Raw genomic sequence first — 22811 nt, forward strand, 5'->3', positions numbered from 1 at the left:
AAATGGTTTACAGGCCCAGAGCAATTGGGCAGCTGGTAGGGCATTTGCTTTGGCCAATCTGGCTTCAATCCCTGTAATTCCATATAGTCTGCCCAAGCACTGTCAGGAGTGATTCCTGAGTGCAGAGCCATGAATAAGCCCTAAGACATCACCAGGGGTGGCACAAACATAAAGAAACAATAAGAAATTGGTGTATCAGAATTCCATTGTAGAAACTGTTTGACTCATTTGACTCTATAGTTCTTCACTGCTAGCCAAAAATCTTTTCTAAAGAAACCTGAGAATAATCAGTTATCACTGGCAAAAAATAAATAATTTTATTAAAGTAGATATAGAACACTTGCTTGCTCAAATTTTAATACTGCTTTACATAGTTTGTGAAACAATTTCAATAATGGTCATTACTAAAAATTTCAATGGATCCAGATCTTTCACTTGTCAGACAGCTGATAATCTCCAGAGGAAAATACATCAAAATCATACATATAATTATAGAAGTTCTTATTATACATGTAGCCTGGATGGTACATTATCACTTTTGACAGAACTAGAAAACATTCAAATAAAGAAAAATAGATTGAAACTGGATGACAAACTTCTGATGGTTGAGGTCCTTCATTCAATCTTTTTGTGGTAAGAAAATCCAAAATTAGTAATGTTGAATTTCTCATCATACATTCATCTAAAACCACAGTGAAAAATGTAAACCTTGTAAAGACAGTAAAATGGTTATTCTAGGTGTTTCACAAATAGCTGGTTATGTCATCCTTCAAGTGCTGGTGATTGCTGCACAGTGCAGAGAATGGGGTGGCCGGGCCGAAGTTGTCGTCGTAATTGTTGAGTCGTCCCCGTTCCCGTCGAGAGCCACCTCGGATATCATCTCCACTTTCATCTTGAGGTCCTGATTCTTTCTTTGGAGGTCCACGATCACGGAATTCAGGAAATCGATCTGTGTTAAAGGAGAGCGTGAGACGGTGAGCCATCTGCGGGAGCCATCGGAGCCCGCCACAGAGGAGGCTGGGCCCCGCTTCCAGTCCCCGCCCCAGGGTTGGAGGCAGCCAGAGCTCCCCTTTCCCTTCCTGAGCGCAAGCTCCCGGGTGCCCCAGGGAAGACCCCAGGAGGACATGCTGGGCCCCCTCGGTTCCTCTCAGAGCAGGGAGTCAAGAGGGCCTTCCCTCTCCTACAAAGACAGACTCACTTCTTTAAAATCCACGGGGCGGGGGGGGGGGGGAATCCCACTTTACAAAGGTAAGCATGACTATAGGCACAAACATTCATGTTTCACTTAAAAACTGGCAGGTTTGGGTCTGAGTGATAGCACAGCGGGAAAGGTGCTTGCCTCGCACGCAGCCAACCCAGGTTTGATCCCTGGCATCCCATAGGGGCCACTGGAGAGCAGCCAGGAGTGATTCCTGAGTGCAGAGCCAGGAGGAAGCCCGGAGTATCGCCAGGTGTGGCCCCCAAAGAAAGAAGAAAGAAAACCATAAAGCTGACTGATTCTTTTTCTCCCTCGGGGCAAGTTCTGATGAGGAGTCTCTGAGAGTGCCCAGGCCCTCCCACACTGGAGCCAAGAAACACAGATCTCTCTTCCTCCAGGTGAAGAAAACAAACACAAAAAAACATGGAAATGTTCAGTTCCCAACAAGCCCATGCAGGGTCCACCTCCACAGCCCACATGCAAAGTTCACTTCAGCCCACATGTGCCGTCCAGGACAACGGCTGTTAAGTACAGAAGTGCAGGAAGTGAGGGTGTGCGGGAACTCCACAGGGCACTGGGACCCAGATGGTCCCCTTCCTTGGAGAGGATTCAAATTATAAAGTGTTGCAGGCCAGGTGGGATGGAAGGGGGTTTGGGAAGGAGAGACATCAAGGAGGCCCCAAGGCTGACTCCTGCCGCAGGCCAGACGCAAGCCTGGTGATGGTAGGTGCGGGCACTGGGGTCTGCAGCCAAGTGTGCACACCCCAGAAGACCCCACCCAGCTGTCTCCCTCGACAGGAGCAAGAAGCAGGAAGGCGGCCCAGAGGACCAGACTCCCCAGCTCTGCGCCCAGAGCATGCACAACGTGGCCGGGACAGCCACATGTTGGTGGACGTTTCCGTTTGCGACCGGACCTTCCTGATGGGAAGGAGGCCCTCCAAAGTGGTGTTCGACTCTGGCAAAGTGAAGATTTGCCAATTTTATGGGAGCCCGAAGCCCAGGTTCTGGGAGAGCAGCAGGAGTAAGGGCTGTGGAGGGGTCTGGCTTCTCGGCTCTGGCAAGGACGTGACCCCTTGACTGAAGGGATGTGTCCTTGTCCATGGGGCCTTTCACTCCGTAAGCATCACCTCTTGTGCTGGGAGCATGTGGGGATGGGGTTCCGGCAGCGTGTGCCCAGCCCCTGGTTCTCACGCGCGCCAGGTGAGCACCGCCCCTTCTTCCTCAGCTTCCTTCTTTTTGGCTTCTTTTATTGTGATTAATCAATTCATTTGGGGGGGGGGGGCTTTTGGGTTACAACCCATCGTTGCTCAGGAGTGACTCCTGGCTCTGCACTCAGGGACCATATGGGATGCCGGAGATGGAACCTGGCTTGGCCACGTGCAAGGCAAACACCCTACCTGCTGTGCTGTAGCTCCGGCCCCACTCTCGGATATTTTAAATGGTAGGTATTCCCCGACTCTTTTGAAGCATACACGCATATATACATATGTACATGTCTGTGTATGTATACATGCTCATCTATAACCTTTGTGGGTCGTCAGTTTGGTTTGTTTGGTGCGGTGGGGACTATGCCCTGGCTCTGTGCTCAGGGATCACTCCTGGCGAGGGAGGAGCAGCCCAGGCCGTCAGCAGTCACTCGAGCCCGGGAAAGTGGGGCTGTGTGGTCAGAGGGCACTGGCTCGCCTTCTCACGGTCATCAAAGAGCCTTGAAATGCTGCGTATGTCAACACATGTGGCTTCTCTTCCTGTCCCGGCCCAGGCTCTGGGCGAGCTAACTGGGGCGTCCAGTCCCTGCCGGGCTCCTTGCTCCGCCGAGCAGTCTGGGAGTGGTCAGCTGTTCAGTGATCTCGCCAGGCCGCCCCATGTCCCCCAGATTCTGTGTGGTCACTCCACGCAGCACCTCCCCAGGGGTCATACAGGGGTCATGCAGGGGTACACTTCCCCTCCTGTCCCATGCGAGAACCAGGGACCAATTACTCCTGGCAGTGCTCAGGGGACCAGATGGGATGCCGGGGATTGAACCTGGGTCTGGCGTGTGTAAGTCAAACGCCCTCCCCGCTGTGCTATCGCTCTGGCCCAGGATATAGTTTCTCTCAAGGCTGAGGCCGGGCCTACACGCCCTGGTCACCACCATCACCCACCTCATTCTGCAAGTTTGCATTGGTGTTCCTGGTGTCCTCCAGGGAGGCCAGGGTCTCTGTCTTCTCCTGGGACAGTTGCTGCATAAAATGCCTGGCATCTTCCGCTGTCTGCACAGCCTGGAGAGAGAAACCTCGTTGAGCCACGCCGGGGGGGGGGGGGGGCAGGGAGGGGTTGGCAACAGTGGCACAACACAGCGCGAAATGCCCCACAAACCACCCACACCTGCCACAGTGGCTCCGGCCCCGCTGGCCGCCGGTTCATCCTGCGGGGACTCACGTCTGAGCCGCTCAGCAGCAAGACTGACACCCAGAAACAGCCCAGGGCTCCCAAGAGCCTCCATTCCTCACACAGAATAAAAATGACATGAGCGGACAGCTAAGCAGGCCTGGGTGGAAAGCGTGGGGGCGGGGGGGAAGGAGAGGAGATGTGAGCAGTGAGCACAGGTGTGGGAGTGGGAGAAAGGTAAACCCTGAGTGAGGTGGGAAGAGAGAACACCTGCCCGGCACCAGGCACCCTCGAGTCCAGGCTGCCCTGCACCGGGCACACTGCTGGTGGCACAGGGCACCCCCGAGTCCCAAGTGAGCAGACTCAGGGCAACCGCTCAAAGTCCCCCCGGAAGACACTGCTTTGCTTTACAACTTAGTGCCTCTCTCATGCCTTCCCTTACGTCTTGAAGAGCCACAGTGCAATCTTCCGTGAGAACTCCCCCCGGAAATGAACATACTGTCCTTTCTCGGTTTTATTCACAGCTTATGCCTTGTCCTAGAGGTCACCAGGCACGTGGTGACGAGCTGTCCCTGCGCCCGCAGCAAACAGCCCGTGACACACTGGTTCCGTGGGGGTGCACCTCTCCTTGTGCCGACGAAGAGCAATCCTCTTAACCGCTAAAAGGGGGTGCCCGGGGCCAACGAGGGTCGGGCCTGCTCCACTTTACCGTAAAAGAGTGCAGCGTCTTGAGCTCTCTGATCTTGAAGGTGAGCCTGATCTTGTCCTTCCTCAGTATGCGGTTCTCCTTCTGGGCCTCCAGGAGGTTGGCCGAGACGTGGCTGCTGGTCTGGGCCAGCCGACTGACCTCCTTCTGGAGGAGGAAGTAACTGCCGGCCAGCTGCTCCTTCTCCCGCAGGCACTCCTCCTGCCGCTCGGCGTCAAGCGCCTCCTTGGCCTGCAGCACGCTGGCGTGTGTCTTCTCCAGGCTGCGGGCTGCGTCCCTGGCCTCCTGCAGCGCCGCCTCGAGGGCGCCCTGGCTGGCCGCCAGCCCCTGGAGCTCCTGCTGCAGCACCTCCAGCTCGGCCTTGTGCACGGTCTTGGTGGCCTCGTCCAGCTGCGTGCGCAGGCAGCTGGCCTCGGTGCCCAGCAGCTCCTTGGCCTGTAGCGCCGCCTCCAGGCTGGCGCCCAGCTTCTCCTGCTCCTGGCGCAGCAGGTCCTTCTCGAGCTGCAGCTCCTTGTTCCTCTGAGCCAGGCCGTCACGCTCCAGCTTCAGGGCCACGCACAGGCTGTCGAGCTCCAACTGCTTCTCGAGGGCCGACTCTTTCTCGGCCGTGAGCTCCTCGATCTCTTGCACCAGCGACTTCTGATCCCAAGCCAGCTCATGATAGGAGCACTGCAGCTTCTGGATGATGTTGTCCTTGTCCTTGGCCAGGGATAGGTTCTCCAGAACCAGCTTCTTGACATGCTCCTCCAGCTGGCCCCTCTCCTCCAGGCCCTTCTTACACTCAGCCACCAGGCTGCTCTTGCTCATCTGCAGCTCCTCCACCAGGGCCTGCAGCCCCACCTTGGCGACCTGCAGGGCGTCGTTCTCCGCGCCCACCCTCTGGAGCTCCTCCTGCACCGCCCTGGCTTCTTCCAGCACTTTCTCTTTCTCCGCCTCGAGGGCTTCTCGGCCGAGCTGCTCCTCCTGCCAGAGCTTCTCTGCGGCCCGCCTGGCCTCGATGACCTTCTCCTTGTCGCAGCGTATGGCTTGGTTCAACAGCCAGAGTTTCCTCTGCTCTTCCCGCAGCGAAGAGTTTTTGGCCTCCGCTTCCTTCAACTTCAATAGCAATGACTCTCTCTCTGACTTCAGAGAGAGCTTCTCCTTCGCCAGCAATTGATTCTCTGACCTCAGGGCCCTGAGATCCTCCGACATCAGCTCAATTTCCTCTGATGTTATTAGGGAAGTTAATGACTACAGAAACAAAAGCGGGGAAGAACGGAAACAAGAATGAGATCAAGCAGGCACAAGCAAGCCAAGCACTTAATGTGGCCTAAACACCAGAAATGAAAATGGCAGAGTAGTCTTACCTGCACACGCGTGCATACGTGCATGCACACACAAGCACACAAACACGTGCACGCACACAAACGCACACACACGCACACACACACACACTCGCAGGATGGAGAGGCTCAAACACAGTTAACTTCACAGGGTCAACATATCTACCTGCCTATTTTGTGGATGGGGGCCCCACACCTGGTGGTGTTCGGGTCTCGCTCAGGGTTCTGTGCTCAGGGATCACTGCTGGCAGGGCCGGAGGACCATACGGGATGCTGGGGATCAACCCGGGTTGGCCAAGTACAAGGCAGCACTACCCATTCTACTATCAGCCATTTTATTTTTGAAATGCCGTCTGAAATTATTCCTGACAGCTCCCCGGAAGTTTTAAGTACAGTTGGATCTTGACATTGGGGCATAAGATTTTTCCCCCCACTTCAATTATTCCATTACAAAATCCATCACTCTGTCATAGAAGGGATGCATTAAAAAACTAGTTTCCAGTACAATTCAAAGAACTACAAAAAGTATTTTGTTGTTGAACTTTGTGCAGGAGGGGAAGGGAAAAGCAACCATTGCTTGCAAAACGATTTTCACAGGGACAAACAGAGGCAGGAAATGGACTTAGTCCCAAAAGTTTTACACTTTATAGAAAATCCAGACTAATCCACCAAGCTTTGGAGACTGAAGCCAACAGGTTTTGCTTGCCAAACACAGTAACAACAAGTCTCAAAATGGAGACATTAGTGGGCCCGCTCGAGCAAATCGATGAACAATGGGAGGGCAGTGTTTGCAGAAATTTGGGAGGGGCCCAGGGGCTCCAGGAGGAGTGGCCGCACACGGGCCAGAGTCTCCCTCACCTGCTCTCCCTGCCCGTCAGCAACGGGTTGTGCGTCTTCGTTTCTGAGTCTCAATGCACACCATAGTTTAACCGCCATGTACTTTCCAGAACTTTCTGCAGCAAGGGCTATCTTCTCTGTCCAGCTCAGCAGCCATGAGCCGCAGCAGGCTACTGGCGTGCGCTGGGCAGCTGACCGCTGACGGTCAGGTTACTGGAATGGGACTGACCTGAGCATGCACACGAGGCTGCTGGCCACAGAACTGGGCCGTGCAGGTGGTCCAGAGAGGAGACGTAGCCCTGGCTCTGGTGCGTGGTGGAAAGAGGCCGGGCACCAACACACACGCGGGCCATGGCCGCCGCTCAGCAGCCCTGGTTTCCTCTGATGTAAGCTCGGTTCCGTTTTCTTTCCACTGGCTTATAGATATGTATACACACACATATACATACAAGCACATATATGTATAGGCATACACATATATGTATAAACTATACATGGGACCAAGTGTGTAAAACTGAAAATGTATCAAAATATGTACATATGAATTAAAATACACTTATTATATGGATATAAAGATGTACACATATGTACATGTTATGTATGTACACACATATATGTGTGTGTACATTATTTTCCTTCTTGTTTTGGGGTTCACACCCGGCAGAGGTCACGGCTTCCTCCTGGGTGCTTGGGGGACCACGGGGGATGCTGGGGATCCCCCGGTGGGTCACGTGCACAGCAAGTGCCCTCTCACTGCACTAGTTCCAGCCGCTTTATTTCTCCCCACTGAGCTTCGAACCTTAACATTTCTTTGATACATGAAAAAATGCCTTTGAGCAGTCAAGTGAAAACACGAAGGCCTGAACTTACTGAGCAAGCTAAAAACAAAACAGACAACCCAAGCTGGGGTCCCTGGGCTTCTATGTGCTCTGCCGGGCGCCCCGGGAGCAACCCCCTTCTGGCTCTCACAGGCGCCGACGGACGGAGGAAGTGTCTGAGGCTGCAGGCCGAGGCCCCCAACAGAGCCCGACCCCGAGACGGCGGCCCTGCGCCCACACACCTTGGCCTTGTCGGCTTGCGTCTTCAGCTCGGCCACCTCCCGCAGCAGGCTCCCGTTCTCCGCCTGCACCGCCTGCAGCTTCTCCTCCGCCTGCAGCAGCAGCTTCTGCAGGGCCTGCAGCGCCTCCTCGTGCTGCGCCTGGCTCTCCGTGGTGGACTTGGCGTGCTCGGCCTGCAGAGCCTGGGACTGGCTGCGGCTCACGTCCACCTTCTCCCCCTGCGGGGAGCCGGGGGCCACCATCAGCTGTGGGCCCCCTGCCTGCCCCCAGCACACACACGCGCACACACACACACAACGCATACAGTGCACACAAACACACAAACACACAAACATACCCGCACACACACGGCGACTCTGCTCACCAGCACACACACACACACACAATGTGAGCCTCAGAGGCGATAGGGCCGAGCTCGCCTGAGGAGGCTTCGCTTTGCCCTCAGCAATGTAAAGATCAGCGTCCGACTCCCCTGGTACTCACCAAACTCCGAAGCTCTTTCTCCAAAGCCTCCTTCACTCGACTGACTTCGTTCAAGTTCTCCTGAAGACTACGAAGCGCTAGCTCCTTCCCCTGCAGCTCCTCGGCCAGGCTCTCGGCCTACCAGAGAGACAAGGATGGAGTGAATGGACCAAGGGGACGAACAGGAACAGGAAGGGGAAAACAAAACAGAAAGCACGTATGAGAAGCCCATGACCCAACACAACCCCGAAAAACAGAGGCGTGAGGTGAGTGCGATTGCCTGAAGTTCTCAAAGCCAAGGCCTTGGCGCCGTCAGTTCTGGTGATGACTGTCTAGTGGTTACTGAAAACGGCTCAAACAGAGGCGTTTTCTAGACCTACATTTGGAGTGACCAGAAAATAAGAAAGCCTATGAGAAAGACTGACTTTCCAGGGGCGGGGAGACGGCACAAAGGGCTGGAGTACACACCAGGCCCGAGTTGGAACTGCAGCACCACTGGGCGAGCCTGAGATCGGTCCACAAGCTGAAAGACCCACTACTGCTGGGCGGGAGGACCCCAGAGCCGAGAGCATGGCTTGGCGAGGAAGAAGGACGTAAGCAAGGGAGGAGGGAGGCTAAGGATACGAAGGAGGGAGGGAGGAAACAGGGAAGAAAGGGAAAGGGAGGGAAGGGAGGGAAGAAAATGTTATTTTTTTTTTTTTTGGCCCGCTTGAGCTAATTGATGAACAAAGGGAGGACAGTGACAATGACAGTGACCCTATGGGATGCTGGAGATCGAACTCACGTAGGCCGTGTGCAAGGCAAATGCCCTTCCCACTGTACTATCACTCTGGCCCCCAAGATTTACTTTCTTGTAGTTTCTTGTCTGTGACTTTAAAAGTTTGAGGGGTTTCAATATGAAATTTAAATTGAAGAACCTCTAATCCACTAGACAGCAGAACGTGACGTTTGTTACATCTTGATGCGAACAAGTGGTTCAACTATGCCCTGCTGTGTCCTAGGAATTGATTCTGTTTGTTTCTGGAATGACTGCAGGGAGGGGGCCAGGCGGACACTACTTCCACTACCCAGCCATCGCCACACTCCAGGACGCTTTCCGGACCCGCGCGGCAGCTCCGGCCGAGACCCACGCACAACTGAAGACCCACAGAACAAGGTAGGCGGAACTCTCTGAGACCTTGGACTCCAGGCTCGGCGGACCCAGGGACAGAGCTTCTCTGCTTGCTCCCACCACCACAGGTGACAAAGGGATTCTAATTAGGAGCCCCACCCTACCCTGCCCTGTCTGCTTCCATCAACCACCCAGGGATCGAATTGTGCACAGGAGACCCACCCTACCCAGATAAATATCCCACTGGCAGACTTCCACTCTCGACACTACTTCCACTACCCAGCCGTCGCCACACTCCAGGACGCTTTCCGGACCCGCGCGGCAGCTCCGGCCGAGACCCACGCACAACTGAAGACCCACAGAACAAGGTAGGCGGAACTCTCTGAGACCTTGGACTCCAGGCTCGGCGGACCCAGGGACAGAGCTTCTCTGCTTGCTCCCACCACCACAGGTGACAAAGGGATTCTAATTAGGAGCCCCACCCTACCCTGCCCTGTCTGCTTCCATCAACCACCCAGGGATCGAATTGTGCACAGGAGACCCACCCTACCCAGATAAATATCCCACTGGCAGACTTCCACTCTCGACACTACTTCCACTACCCAGCCGTCGCCACACTCCAGGACGCTTTCCGGACCCGCGCGGCCGCAAGCGGCCGCGCGACACATCATAAGACACTAAATACCCGTCTTCTGGAATTGTCGTACCATATTTGATAGGGTTCAAATATGGTAACACCTACAAGGGTGATTAGAGGTCACCCCAAAAGCCTCTATACCTCTCGGAAAGACTGGCAAGCTACCGAGAGTATTCCGCCCACACGGAAGAGCCTGGCAAGCTATCCGCTGTGTATTCGATATGCCAAAACCAGTAACTACAACTGGTCTCATTCACCTGACCCTGAAGGCTTCACCGACATGGCAGCACTGAGAAGGATGAGAAAGGAGAGGCCGACAAAATCTCAAGGCCGACCTAGGCTGCCACAACGAAGGAAGACAAAAATGATCGTCTGTACTTTCAATGCACGTACGCTAGCATCAGATGCATCCATCGAGGACCTGATGGTACAAGCGCGAATGATCAAGTACGACATCATTGGTCTGACCGAGACAAGAAGGCACGAATCTCACCATGCCGTTTTCGACACTGGAGAAGAATTGTTCCTCGGAACATGCGATAAAAGAGGTGTTGGAGGCGTCGGTGTCCTTGTCAACACAAACTTGGCCAAGAGCATTGATTCATTTGAATGCCTAACAACCCGAGTCGGACGTTTACATTTGAATAGATGTGGCTCACTGCCTGCAGTTTCTATCTTCGTTGTCTACGCACCAACATCTCATTATGATGAAAGAGAAATCGAGAAGTTCTACATGGAGCTAGAGAAGTTCTATAAAGAAGACCACACCTTCTACAAAATCATTGTGGGTGATTTTAATGCCAAGATAGGACCGAGAAGATCAGCTGAAGAACTTCACATCGGAACCCATGGCCTAGAATGGAACGAACAGGGTGAGAGACTATCTGAGTTCATCATGTCGACCAAGACCATTCATGGTAACTCACAGTTCCAGAAGGCAGAATCTAAACGATGGACATGGGAGTCTCCCGGTGGACGATTCCACAACGAAATAGACCACATCATATTCAATCGACGGTTTTGCCTGACTGATGTCGCTGTTGTCCCAAAATTTCGAACGGGATCGGACCACCGTCTCCTTCGTGCAAAATTCTACTTCACAGAGCGGGGAGAAAGGGCTGCAAAGTTCAAAAAGAGAACTCCCAGAACGACCACCAACTGGGAACTCTTCGGTACTATTGCGGCAACATGGGAAGATGCCATTGTTGACAACATTGACGAGGAATACGATCGACTGGTTCAGCACCTCCATGAATGTGCGAGGAACGCCAAGAGAGAGATAGCCACAAAAAGTCGCCTATCTTCGAAAACTCTTGAGCTAATTCGCCAGCGTGGTTTGGCACATGCCTCAGGCAACCGCAAGCTAACGTCCGAGCTTGCAAAGCAGTGCAGAGATGCGATCAAGGAAGACCTCAAAGAGAGAAGAGCAGAAGTACTGGTAGATGCGGCAGAAGCCGGGAAAAGTATTCGTAAGGCCCGCCTGTCCTTCGCCAACTATAAGACCAAGATGACTGCCCTCCGACGTCCTGATGGATCCATCACATCCTCCAGAACGGCAATGGAGAAGATTATCCATGACTTCTACTCAAATCTCTTTGATAGCCATGTCCACTTGCCGACATACCAAATTCCACAGGATGGGTATGTCGTTCCCAACGTTCTCCCTTCCGAAATCCGACACGCCATTTCGTCAGTAAAGAAGCAAACAGCACCCGGCCCAGACAAGGTCAGACCTGAACACCTGAAGAACCTGCCGTCAGTACTCATCAATACACTGGCTCGGCTCTTCACTCGCTACCTGTCTGAATGCAAGGTTCCATCTCAATGGAAAACCAGCAGGACCGTACTACTGTTCAAGAAGGGAGACATCCATGACATTGGCAACTATCGCCCGATCTGCCTATTGTCTGTCATCTACAAGTTGTTCACTCGAGTCATCCTGAATAGGATTGGCAGAACACTAGATGAAGGACAACCATGTGAGCAAGCAGGGTTCCGCAAAGGATTCAGCACCATCGACCATATCCACACGATAACCAAACTCATTGAGATTTCTCGGGAGTTCAAGATGCCGCTCTGCTTAACGTTCATTGATTTAAAGAAGGCCTTTGATTCTGTTGAGACGGAAGCGGTCATTGAAGCCCTAGCCAATCAGGGCATTCAAGCCCAATACATCAGGATCCTCCGTGAGCTGTATTGCGGATTCACTACCAGGATCTCACCATTCTACAAAGAAGTGATCGTTGATGTCAAGAGCGGGGTGAGGCAGGGTGATACCATTTCACCAAAACTCTTCAGTGCCACCCTCGAGAACATCATGCGACGACTGGAATGGGAAGGAATGGGAGTGAAGATAGATGGTCGGCAACTACACCACCTCCGCTTTGCTGATGACATTGTTTTAATAACACCAAATATCAGCCAAGCGGCACAAATGCTGGCCGACTTTGACCGTGAGTGTGGAAAGGTAGGACTACAGCTGAATCTTACGAAGACAATGTTTATGAGAAACAGCCTTGTTCCTGACGCCCCATTCGCTCTCAATGGAACGACCATCTCCGAATGCAACAGCTATGTGTACCTAGGTCGAGAGGTCAACATGACAAATGACCTGGCACCCGAGCTGCGCAGGAGGAAGAGAGCGGCTTGGAACGCCTTCAAGAACGTCGAAGAAATAGCTAAGAGGACGAAGAACCTCCGGCTCCGGGCACATCTCTTTGATTCCACTGTTCTTCCTGCATTAACATATGCCTCAGAGACCTGGGCCCTACGCAAACAAGATGAGAACGCCATTCAGGTCTCCCAAAGAAGAATAGAAAGAGCTATGCTTGGAATATCACGTTTCACTCAAATGAGAGAACGAATCCGGAGTTCTGACATCCGTCGACGATCAAGGATCAGGGACGCTGTCTCCTTTGCCAAGGTGTCGAAAATCAGATGGGCTGGTCACGTCATGAGATTTAAAGACGACCGTTGGACTAGAGCTGTTACTGATTGGATTCCACGGGATGTCAAGAGACCGCGTGGCCGCCCACCTACCAGATGGTCGGACTTCTTTGTCAAGGTCATGAACGATCGGTTTGAGGCCCTCCATGTTCCCGGAGCGAAGAGATGCCATTGGGCTACACTAGCACGCGACAGGGACAAATGGAGACGTTACTGGCGCCCGCTCGAGCAAATCGACGACTAACGGGAAGTTAAGTGATTAAGTGATTAAGAAGTGTTTCTGGAATGTCAGCTAAGGAGTCCTGAGTCCTGAGAGGAACTCCCGGGGGTCTCTGGGTCCTTCTGTTATGTCTGTCAGTCCTGTCTACAAATCCCACAGCCCTTCCATCTTGGCCAACAGAGAAGTTTCTTCAACAAAGCGCACAGCGCCATGGGGGTCGGTGGGGGGCGGCTGGGAGGGTGCGTCCTGCCACCACAATCCTATAGGAGTTAAAGGGCATTTTTCCAAGGGGCTCCTGGGTGAGAACTGCAGCTTCCTCGGCTTGGCCCAGATCTCACTGTCTTGTCCTTCCCCAGGGTCAGGGCTACCATGAGAGTCCATGTCCGTGGCCAGCAGGAGGCCATGCTGGAAGGCGGACTTGGCCCAAGCACCCCTTAGAGGCTGAAAGGGATGAAATCTCTGCAGGGCTGGGCAGGGGCTTGTGCTGCAGGCAGGGAGGGGCCGGCAATGAGAAATACCAAGATGGGCCACGTCACCAGCCCTGAGGGAGCTCAGAGGCTCAGAGGCATTGAGCACCAGCTGGAAACTGAGGCGCCTCGGGGAGAGGTTGGCAAAGCCAGTCACACGAGCAGGTGGTCAGCAAGGTCAGGGAAAGAACCCTGCGGCCAGACTTGAGCCCAAGGGTCTGGGCGGACTCGGCGAGTACGCAGGGGGCCTAAGGGGGGGGCAGAGGTTTGCTTTGGGGGCTCCTATCTTGTTTTCTCACTGGCCTTGTGAAGAGTTCTCAGTTTCAGAAAGACCCCAGACGGGCCCGATTAGCCGGGGCCAAGGCTTGCACGGCATCTGGGTGCTGGGGACCAATGACAGTCCCAGAATCGTGCCGACACGTTCTCAGTCCCATCAGAGGGAACCGCACGGGACGTGACCGGGAGACCTGTCAGCACCAAGCCGGAACACGGCGGCGAGCAGACAGACACACAGCATGCAGGGAGCGAGCGTGGAAGTGGGCGAGGGCACCCGGGTACCAACCTGCCACTCTCGGCCCGCTTTGCATTCTCTAACTCCTGAATCTGCTGCTCAGCCACCTGGAGCTGCTGCCTGAGCTTCTCCATTCCCAATTGACCTCGGAACTGGCCTTTCGGAGCCCATCGAGCTGCAAGAGCTTCTGCTGGGTGGCCTCCAGCTGCGCCGTGGCGTCGGCCAGGGCCTGGGCTTGCTGCCTACACATGGCCCGCAACCCCTCCAGGTGCGTTACCTTCGTCTCCGCCTCCTGCAGCTTGTTCAGGGCGTCCTCCATCTCCACCAGGTGCTGGTCCTCGGTCTGGTCGAGCTTGGCCCGCGCGGCCTCCAGGCTGTTCTTCTGCTCCTGGGCTGTCCTGACCAGCCGCGACCTGAGCGTCTGCAGCTCAAAGGCGTGCGCTGCACGCTCAGCCACCTGCTGGGCCTTCGAGTTCTCTACCTCCTGCTGGTACTCGAACTGCAGCCTCTCCATCTGCATCTTGAGCTCGGCCAGCTCGGCCGCCTCGGCGCCCACGCCCCGGCTCACGGACGCCTTCGGCTCGCCCATGGCCTGTTGGTGCGGGGCGATGGCCGTCTCCAGCTTGGACTTCCACGGGGCGATCACGTCTGTGTTCTCCTCGTTGGCATGGTCCAGCTTAGTTCTCAGCCCCTCGTTCTCCTTGGCGAGCTTCTCGGAGGCCGCCTGCAGGGCCTTCACCTCCTTCTGGTGGGAAAACAAAATTTCCATGAACTTAAAACAGGAAGGAAAAGAAGCAGAAATAGAAATTATTCTTTTGCAAACTGACTGTTTGCTTTTTCTTGTTTTAAGGAATACCTTCCAATAAACTGGGGTTCTAAAGGATTTGATTTGTGCTGCTCGACTGAAAATCAAAGCTGAGGCAAAGGCGTAGACCCAACTGTCAGAACGAGAGGAAAACGCTCATCAACAGCAGCCTCCGGCCCCAAGGAGCAGAGGTGCCTCCGCCGGGCCCTGCCAGGTGCATGACCCCTGGTATCCCTGTCTGATTTGGAGTCTCCAGCAGAAGTGGTCCCGGCGGGGTCGGCCAGGCCACCCCGCATCCTTGCCTGCACCCTGCAAGCCTCTGGGACCTGCCCGGGCTTTACCTCCAGGTCGCCCTTGGTGATGGACTCCTCTTCGACTCGGAACTGGAGGTCCTCCACTTTCCTGTGGGGGAGAGGGAGAGTTGTGAGGGGCGTCACTGCTGCCCCCCTTGAGGGCCACCATCCTGTAGATGCACGCCTGACCCAGCCCCCGCCTCCACACACAGGAGGGCTGAGAGAGTCAGCGAGGGCCAGAGCGAGAGTACAGCGGGCAGGGCATTTGTCTTGGCACGTGGCCGTCCCGGGTTCAATTCCCAGCATCCCATTATGGTCCCCTGGGCAATGCCAGGAGTAATTCCTGAGTGCTGAGGCAGGGAGCATCGCTGGATTGACCCAAAAAGAAAAAAAACAAAGTCAGCGAGTCCCCTCGGCTGTGAGCACTGGGTGGTACCCGCAGGCTACAGGAGGAAGCTCTGTCGAGCCAACGCCAGGCGCACTGTCATATCAGCCTTTTCTGCCTCGCAGCTAACAGAGGTGGTTAGAGACTGACCAGGTGCGCGTGCCAGTCCCTCCCAGCCAGCGCCTGTCCCCACATCGGGACAACAACTGAGCCCCTGGGGGAGAAGCAGCAAATGACTCGGGGCCAGGGCGGGGGGGGCAGGAGGGGCTCCCAGGGGACGTGGCGAGTTCGGCATGTGGAGCTGAGGGGCTGAGCCGGGCACTGGCAGTGCCCCTGGGCACCACACTGCCGGGAGCCCATCTGAGAAGACCGTCTTGGCCGGCACCCCGTGTCCGTCTGTCTGCAGCCTGGCCTGAGCCCTGCCTGTCTGCTGCCGTGCCCCATGGGTGCTGCGGGTTTCCTCCCGCCCAGGATTAACCCCAGGGACTCCCACAGGGCCCCACTGGGATATGACAGTTCCCGGCCACCCAGCACAGGTCTCCTGAACACCAGGCCACGTGGACACAGCAGGGAGGGCCGGGGGTGGCTGGGCTCCAGTGAGCTCCCCCCATCCCCCCCAATGAGGCCACTCTCAGGACTGGGCACCCGCTAGTTTGTGGTTCTCACAGCCCTGGAAGGCCAGGAGCACCCCACCCGAGGCAGCCCCCCAGCTCCTGGCACGGCCTCACCTCTTCTCCTCCTCCAGCTGGTTCAGCAGCTCCACCTTCTCCCAGTCGGTCGCTTCCAGCATGGCCCGCAGCTCGTCCATCTTGGCCTCCAGCTCCAGGACGTGCTGTGGAGGCAACTGCGCGTGAGTGTCCTCGCCCGCCCCCGACAGCCCTCTGTGGGCTGGCACCGCCACCTGCCACCGCGGCATGCTGAACACGTCTCCCACCTAAGCTGCAGCGTTTCTGGAAGGCCGGGGGGGAACCACACCACGAAAGCACCAGCGGGGATAACTCGGCGCTCCCTGAACCCCCACGGGGTGAGCAGAAGGTGCATGCGATCAAACCACGCGCCGGATGCCACCGCAACGACGGCAGACGGGGACCCACGGCCTCTCCCTGCACCGCCTGCACCAAGGTCGCGCCCAGCATTTGCCGCAAGCGTCTCTTGGCCCCGGCACTGCCGTCTGCACAGACGTCACCTGGTCGTGCCCGTCCCAGCCAGGGCCAGCTCCTGCTCTATCTCCCCCACATGGCTCGTGGCCTTGGCCACCTCCACCCGCTCCAGGTCTCGCTCGGCCAGCAGCTGCTCAATGTGCTGCTGCTTCTCCTTCAGCGCCTCCTGGAGGGCGGTTGTGCTGGAGATCTTGCAGGCATAGCGAGAGGAGGTTTCTGGCAACTGCAAAGGAAAAAGAGACGTGAAGGGGGTGGGGGTGGCGGACGCGGGCATGCACACGGCTATCCTCAGCAAAGCAGATGGAGCAGCGCTGCATCCGTGCATATGGGCCAGCGACTCTCAGCAGAAGCGTCTTGAAACCTTCCCGAAGGTCCTTGGACGGGACCTGGGCTCCACTGACCTCGGGCCTCGTGGGAATCCAGAGACTCTTCTGCAGAGCCGGAGGCAGCCCCCTCCACAGCCCGCTCTGGCCTGAGCTTCCTTAAGGCTGAGCCCTTGGCATGAGCTTGAGGCCGGCTCCAGCATCTTCAGCCTTGCAGGTCCGTCAGGGTCTCCCAGGGCAGCCTGGCCCTTCTCTCTTCCTCTTCCTTTCAGCTCACCTCGCTCTCCCCAGCACCCGCCCCAGGCCTGAATAGCAGTAACCAGAGACTCTTGTCTCTGGGAATGGCCCCGTGCCCCTGAGGGTCACTGGGTGTGACCCCATAAAAGACCCCTGTGCCATCTGCCTTCGAAAGGGGGGATGAGAGGCTAGAATGGTAAAGTTGCGGGGAAGGCGCTGGCCTTGCACGCCGCTGCCCGAACTGGATCCCAGGTACCCACCCCATAGGGTCCCGAGCCCACCAGGAGTGAGTCCTGAGTGCAGAGCCCGGAGGAAGTCCTGAGCATTGCTGGGGTGTGGGCCAAAATCCAGGAAAAAAAGGAACAAGTGGTGGGTGAGCATGTGTGAGGGTTCACGCCCAGCGAGCAGGACAGCAAGGGCAGCTCAGGGGAAGACCAAGCACAAAGGGAAGGAGAGAAGAGGCAAAGACAGTGAGGAGGGGAGGGGAGTGGGCTGGAGGGCCGCGGGGACTGGGGGTCCTGTCCGTTCTGTCCTGGGCTCGTGGTCACTCATGGTCGCTCTGCAGACCAGTTTCCTTGCGGCACAATGGCCCCTGCAGGCGGGGACACAGCGGGACCTGGTCTTCATTCTTCAGGCACACGGTGGCGGGCGCTGGGGCGGGGGTGGCCGAGGACGTCCGCTCCTTCTGCCCGGCCACGCCTGACCCATCGCCCTGCTCTTGCCGCTTCCCTGCATCATCTGAGCTGCTGCCAATTGCCTGCTGACTGACGGGCCCAGCAGGGCCCAGGCTGTCCACTGCTGCTTTGCCTGCTGCGAACTCTCGAGCTACCTGGTTCTGTCCGGGGAGCGGGTCATCCTTGCCTCTGCGTAAGGATCTGGCCGTGACTCCCCAATACACTTAAAGTATATTGGTCAGATTAAATGCTCTCCCCAGGGCCAAAGAGATTTCTTTTTTGGGGGGTGGAAGGTGCTTTCAGAGGTTCAAGATCCAGCACTGTCAGGAGTGACCCCAAGAGCAGAGAGCCAGGAATAAGCCCTGAGCACCCCTGAGTGTGGCCCCAAAACCAAATAATAAATAAATAAAATTTCTAGGAGCACACGAGCTCTCCGGCCCAGCCATGTGCAGTGCTGCCGGGAACTGCAGTCAACTCTGATTTCAAGGGGTGGCTGGGAAGAGCTTGACAGCCTTGGGGGTCTCCACCAAGACCTGGGCTCAAACCCCCTCCACCGGGAGCAGCCCCCAAGCACCACGCCTGGAGTCCCTGAGCACTGCCAGGTGAGCCCCAAAACCAAAGAGCAAAAATAAACTAGGAAAGGTGGGCGGCGGTGTTCCCCGAGCCTCCTGGCCTGAGCGGGTGGGGCCGGCTGGACGCACGCGCTTCCTGGGCCCGAGACAGCTCCCTGAGGAAACGAGCACGGGAGCGAACGGCTTCTTTCAGCCAACCGTGGAGACCAGACTGCGAGGTTCAGGCGCCGGAGCAGGGAGAAAGCAGCACCCCTGGTATGGGGGGAGGCGGTGCTGAGGGGCTGGGCAAGGTCGGGGCCACGAGCTGAACTCAGGATGTTGATGCCAAAGCCTCTGCCCTGCGCATGGTGTGTGAGGCCCCAGGCTCCATGCCAGCAAGGCCGGACCCTCTGTGGGAGCCTGGTACCTCAGAAGAGCAACTCAGCCAACACGCGAACCGGGAGGCTCCCCCAGGGCACGCACGGACCTGTGTGCATGTATGTATGCGTGCACGTACGTTCCTGTGGGCATGTCTACACACAGCTGTGTGCGTGCGCGCGTTGTGTCTATGCAGTACGTGCCTGTGTGTATATACCCATCAGCCTGTGTATATACGGTATGCACTACGTGTACATGTATGAGTGCCTGTGTGTGTGTGAACGCTTGTGTGTGCACGTATGGAATTACGTTGTGGAGGTATACTTCCATGAAGCCACACAGACTCATTCTATATTCCTGTCATATGTGCTAACGGTGATGTGCAGTGTAGGAGTGAGCTCCACCCTGCGTAAAGATATGCAAGGCAGGGGCCAAAGAGCTGGAGAGCGAAGCCCCAGCGCTGCCCAGGCTCAATCCCGGAGGCCCGCCAGGAATAATCCCGAGCACAGAGGCGGGAGAAAGCCCTGGGCTCTGCCAGGTGTGACCCCAGAACAGAACAAAACAAGACAGCAGGGGGAGGCTGGAGATACGGCTCAGGCGTGGGGCTCTTGCTCGGAGGTGGGAGGCCCGGCTCAACCCCAGCACTGCAAACGGCCCCTTCAAGCACTGCAGGGTGTGGCCCACAGTCAAGCAGAGAAACAAAACCAAATTCCACAAATGGGCTGGCTCGCGAGGGAAGGAGAGGGGCTTCTGAGTCTGCTCCCCTCCTAAATGGCGAGGCGAGGGGAAGGAGGAGTCGGAAGTGAGGATGGAGGCAGGGCAGGGAAACCTGGTGGTGGTCGAGCAAGACAGGACTGGCCCCAGGCCTGTGCCCACGGCGCGCGGCCTCCTGGCTCCCGTTTCCGTGTCACCTGTTTTGTATCTTCCGTTGCACACACACTCACTCCCTCCTCTTCCGCATCGAGGGTCAATGCAGGGAGCAGAGGGGGCGGCAGGAAGCGCAGCCCCCAGCAAAGCCAGCCCCCCGGGACACGTCTCCATCGTGGGCCCGTTTCCCTGTGGACAATATCTCAGGACACCCTTGCACAGTCGGACACACTTTAGTGTTTAGGACTCAGAGAGACGTGAGGGGAGAAGCCACGAGGCCCCAGCTTTGACTTGCGGCCCCGCAATGGACAGAAGTCGAGGCCCCTCTGTGTCGACAGGGGTGCAGAGGGACAGGAGGGAGCAGGGAGGGACGGAGAGAGCAAACAAGCAACGCCAAGTGCCAAGCGTTCCCCAGAGTCCCTGGGTCCCGCTCTGACCCTCCGACGCCCCCTTCAGCTTCCCCACTTCATCGCTATGGCAGCCTGGGGCCGGAGACGAGCCCTGAGCACCGGAGGAAAGGCCCATCCCTGCTCCTGTCACCGGTGGTGGCTGGGAAGCCACTCGCCTGCCCCCCGGAGCTGCCCAGCCCACCCGGTCCTGTCCCGCCTCTCGCCCCTGGGGCCTGGGAGTCTGTGGGGGCCTGAGTATCGCACAGGGCGGGGGAGGGGGCTGCTTACTAGTTCCGTGTGGCTGGGCCTGCTGCTCACGGATGAGGCCACGGAGCTCACGGAGCTGAGCGAGGAGGCCGACGGGCGGCGCTTCAGGCTGGCGGGGGTGGTGGCCATCACACGCCTCGCGGGGGCCGCCTTGGCCTTGGCCGGCGTCGTGGAGGGGAAGCCGATCTTGGTGACTTTGTGAATGGGAGCAAACAAGCCGTACTTGGGCTGACACTGGAAGTACCTGCGGACAACGAGGAGGGGGGGACAAAAGACACCTTTGGCAAGAGAGACAGGCGCCGACCGCGGAGTCCACTGAGTCCCACAGTCTCACACCCCCACAAACTAACACGCTCCCACAGCCCCACACTCCCACACAGTCACACCCCAACCAACTCTCCCACACTCTCACACTCCCACTCACCCCAACAAACACACTCACACCCCAACCAAGACTCCCACATTTCCACAGCCCCACACTCACATACACTCACTCCCCAACAAACACACACACTCACACACCCCAACCAACACTCCCACACACTCACGCCAACCAACACACACTCACACTCACACCCCAACCAAGACTCCCACATTTCCACAGCCCCACACTCACACACACTCACACCCCAACAAACACTCCCACACTCTCACACTCCCACTCACCCCAACAAACACACTCACACCCCAACCAACACTCCCACATTTCCACAGCCCCACACTCACATACACTCACTCCCCAACAAACACTCCCAGACTCACCCGAAGAAACACACACACTCACATCGCAACCAACACTCCCACACTCTCACACTTCCACCAAAACAAACACTCACATTCACACCCAAACCAACACTCCCACACTCCCACAAACTCAAACCCCAACACACACACACACTCACACCCCAACAAACACTCCCACATGCTCACAGCCGCCCCACACTCGCACACACTCACTCCCCTAGAAACACCCATTCACACACAACCAACACTCCCACACACTCACACCCCAACCAACACACACTCACACCCCAACAAACACTCCCAGACTCACCCCAAGAAACACACACACTGACATCGCAAACAATACTCCCACACTCTCACACTTCCACCCCAACAAATACACACACTCACACCCCAACAAACACTCCCACATTTCCAGAGCCCCACACTCACACACACTCACTCCCCAACAAACACTCATACCCTCCCACAGCCCCACACTCACACATACTCAAACCCCAACTAACACACACTTACACCCCAACCAACACTCCCAAACACTCTCACCCCAATAAACACTCCCACACTCACCCCAAGAAACACACACACTCACACCCCAACCAACACTCCCACACTCTCACACTCCCACCCCAACATACACACACTCAGAGCACAACAAACACACCCACATTTCCACAGCCCCAAACTCACACACACTCACTCCCCAACAAGCACTCATACCCTCCCACAGCCCCACACTCACACACTCACACCCCAACTAACACACACACTCACACCCCAACCGATATTCCCGCACTCCTACACACTCACACCCCAACCAACACTCCCACAGCCCCACACTCACACACTCACATCCCAACTAACACACACACTCACACCCCAACCGATATTCCCACACTCCTACACACTCACACACCAACCAACACTCCCACAGCCCCACACTCACACACTCACACCCCAACTAACATACACACTCACACCCCAACCGATATTCCCACGCTCCCACACACTCACACCCCAACCAACACTCCCACACTCCCAACGTCCCACACTCACACTCACACTCACACCCCAAAAAAAAACACACTTACACTCAAACCCCAACAAACACTCCCACACTCCCACAGCCCCAGTCACACACACGCACACCCAACCAACACTTGCACGCTCTCAAACCAACAATGACACGCTCTCATTCCCTCACAAACATGCTCACACCCCCACCAACACTCACATGCTCATGCCCTCACCAACATTCACAGCCCCACACTCACACGCTCACATACACACACCCTCATACATACATATCCACACTCCGAAGCACACACATTCATACATTCACACACACACTCCCTCGCACGCCTCCCACCCCCACCGCGCAAACCAAGGGCGATTCCAAGCAGCCTCCCCGGCATCTGAAGGGCGACAGCAGGCCCGGGGGTTCCTGCGGGCAAGCACAGCTGCATGTGGGAGCCCCAGGCTGTCCCCACATCCCTGCAGGGTCCCCGAGTGCCACCGGAAGTGGCCCCGCCTAAGAACCAAGTGAAGTGGCCTGCAGTCTCCTCAGCGCCTCCCGGGCACCGTGCATTGCCCCAGGCTGTCTGGGGGGGGGGGGCAGGAGGACCCACCTCGTTCCGGCCACGGCGCCATCGTTCTTGCCCAGCGGCTTGTCCAGCTCCACGCCGCACCAATCCCCCTTGGCGAAGTACGTCTCCCCGAGGAAGCGCACCACACCGGCCTCCACGCCTCCCACCTGCCAGAGGGACGCGGGTCAGGCACTCTGGACTGCGCAAAGCGCCCCCACCCCCGCGAAGGAACATTCTGGCTTCAGAGTAGGGATTTCCGGAAGAAACCCCAAAGGTCAAGGTGCCATTTCCCCCTGCAACCCCTACAGGG

At 56.5% G+C, this 22811-nt stretch overlaps 1 pseudogene; it reads right to left on the bottom strand.

Moving 5' to 3' along the window:
* Nucleotides 1-306: 306 nt before the first annotated feature.
* LOC130043748 (CAP-Gly domain-containing linker protein 1-like) lies at nucleotides 307-22572 on the bottom strand (annotated as a pseudogene).
* Between the last annotated feature and the right edge of the window lie 239 nt (nucleotides 22573-22811).

Source organism: Sorex fumeus, unplaced genomic scaffold (genome assembly GCF_029834395.1).
Source record: "Sorex fumeus unplaced genomic scaffold, SorFum_2.1 ptg000122l, whole genome shotgun sequence".
Lineage (NCBI taxonomy): Eukaryota > Metazoa > Chordata > Mammalia > Eulipotyphla > Soricidae > Sorex > Sorex fumeus.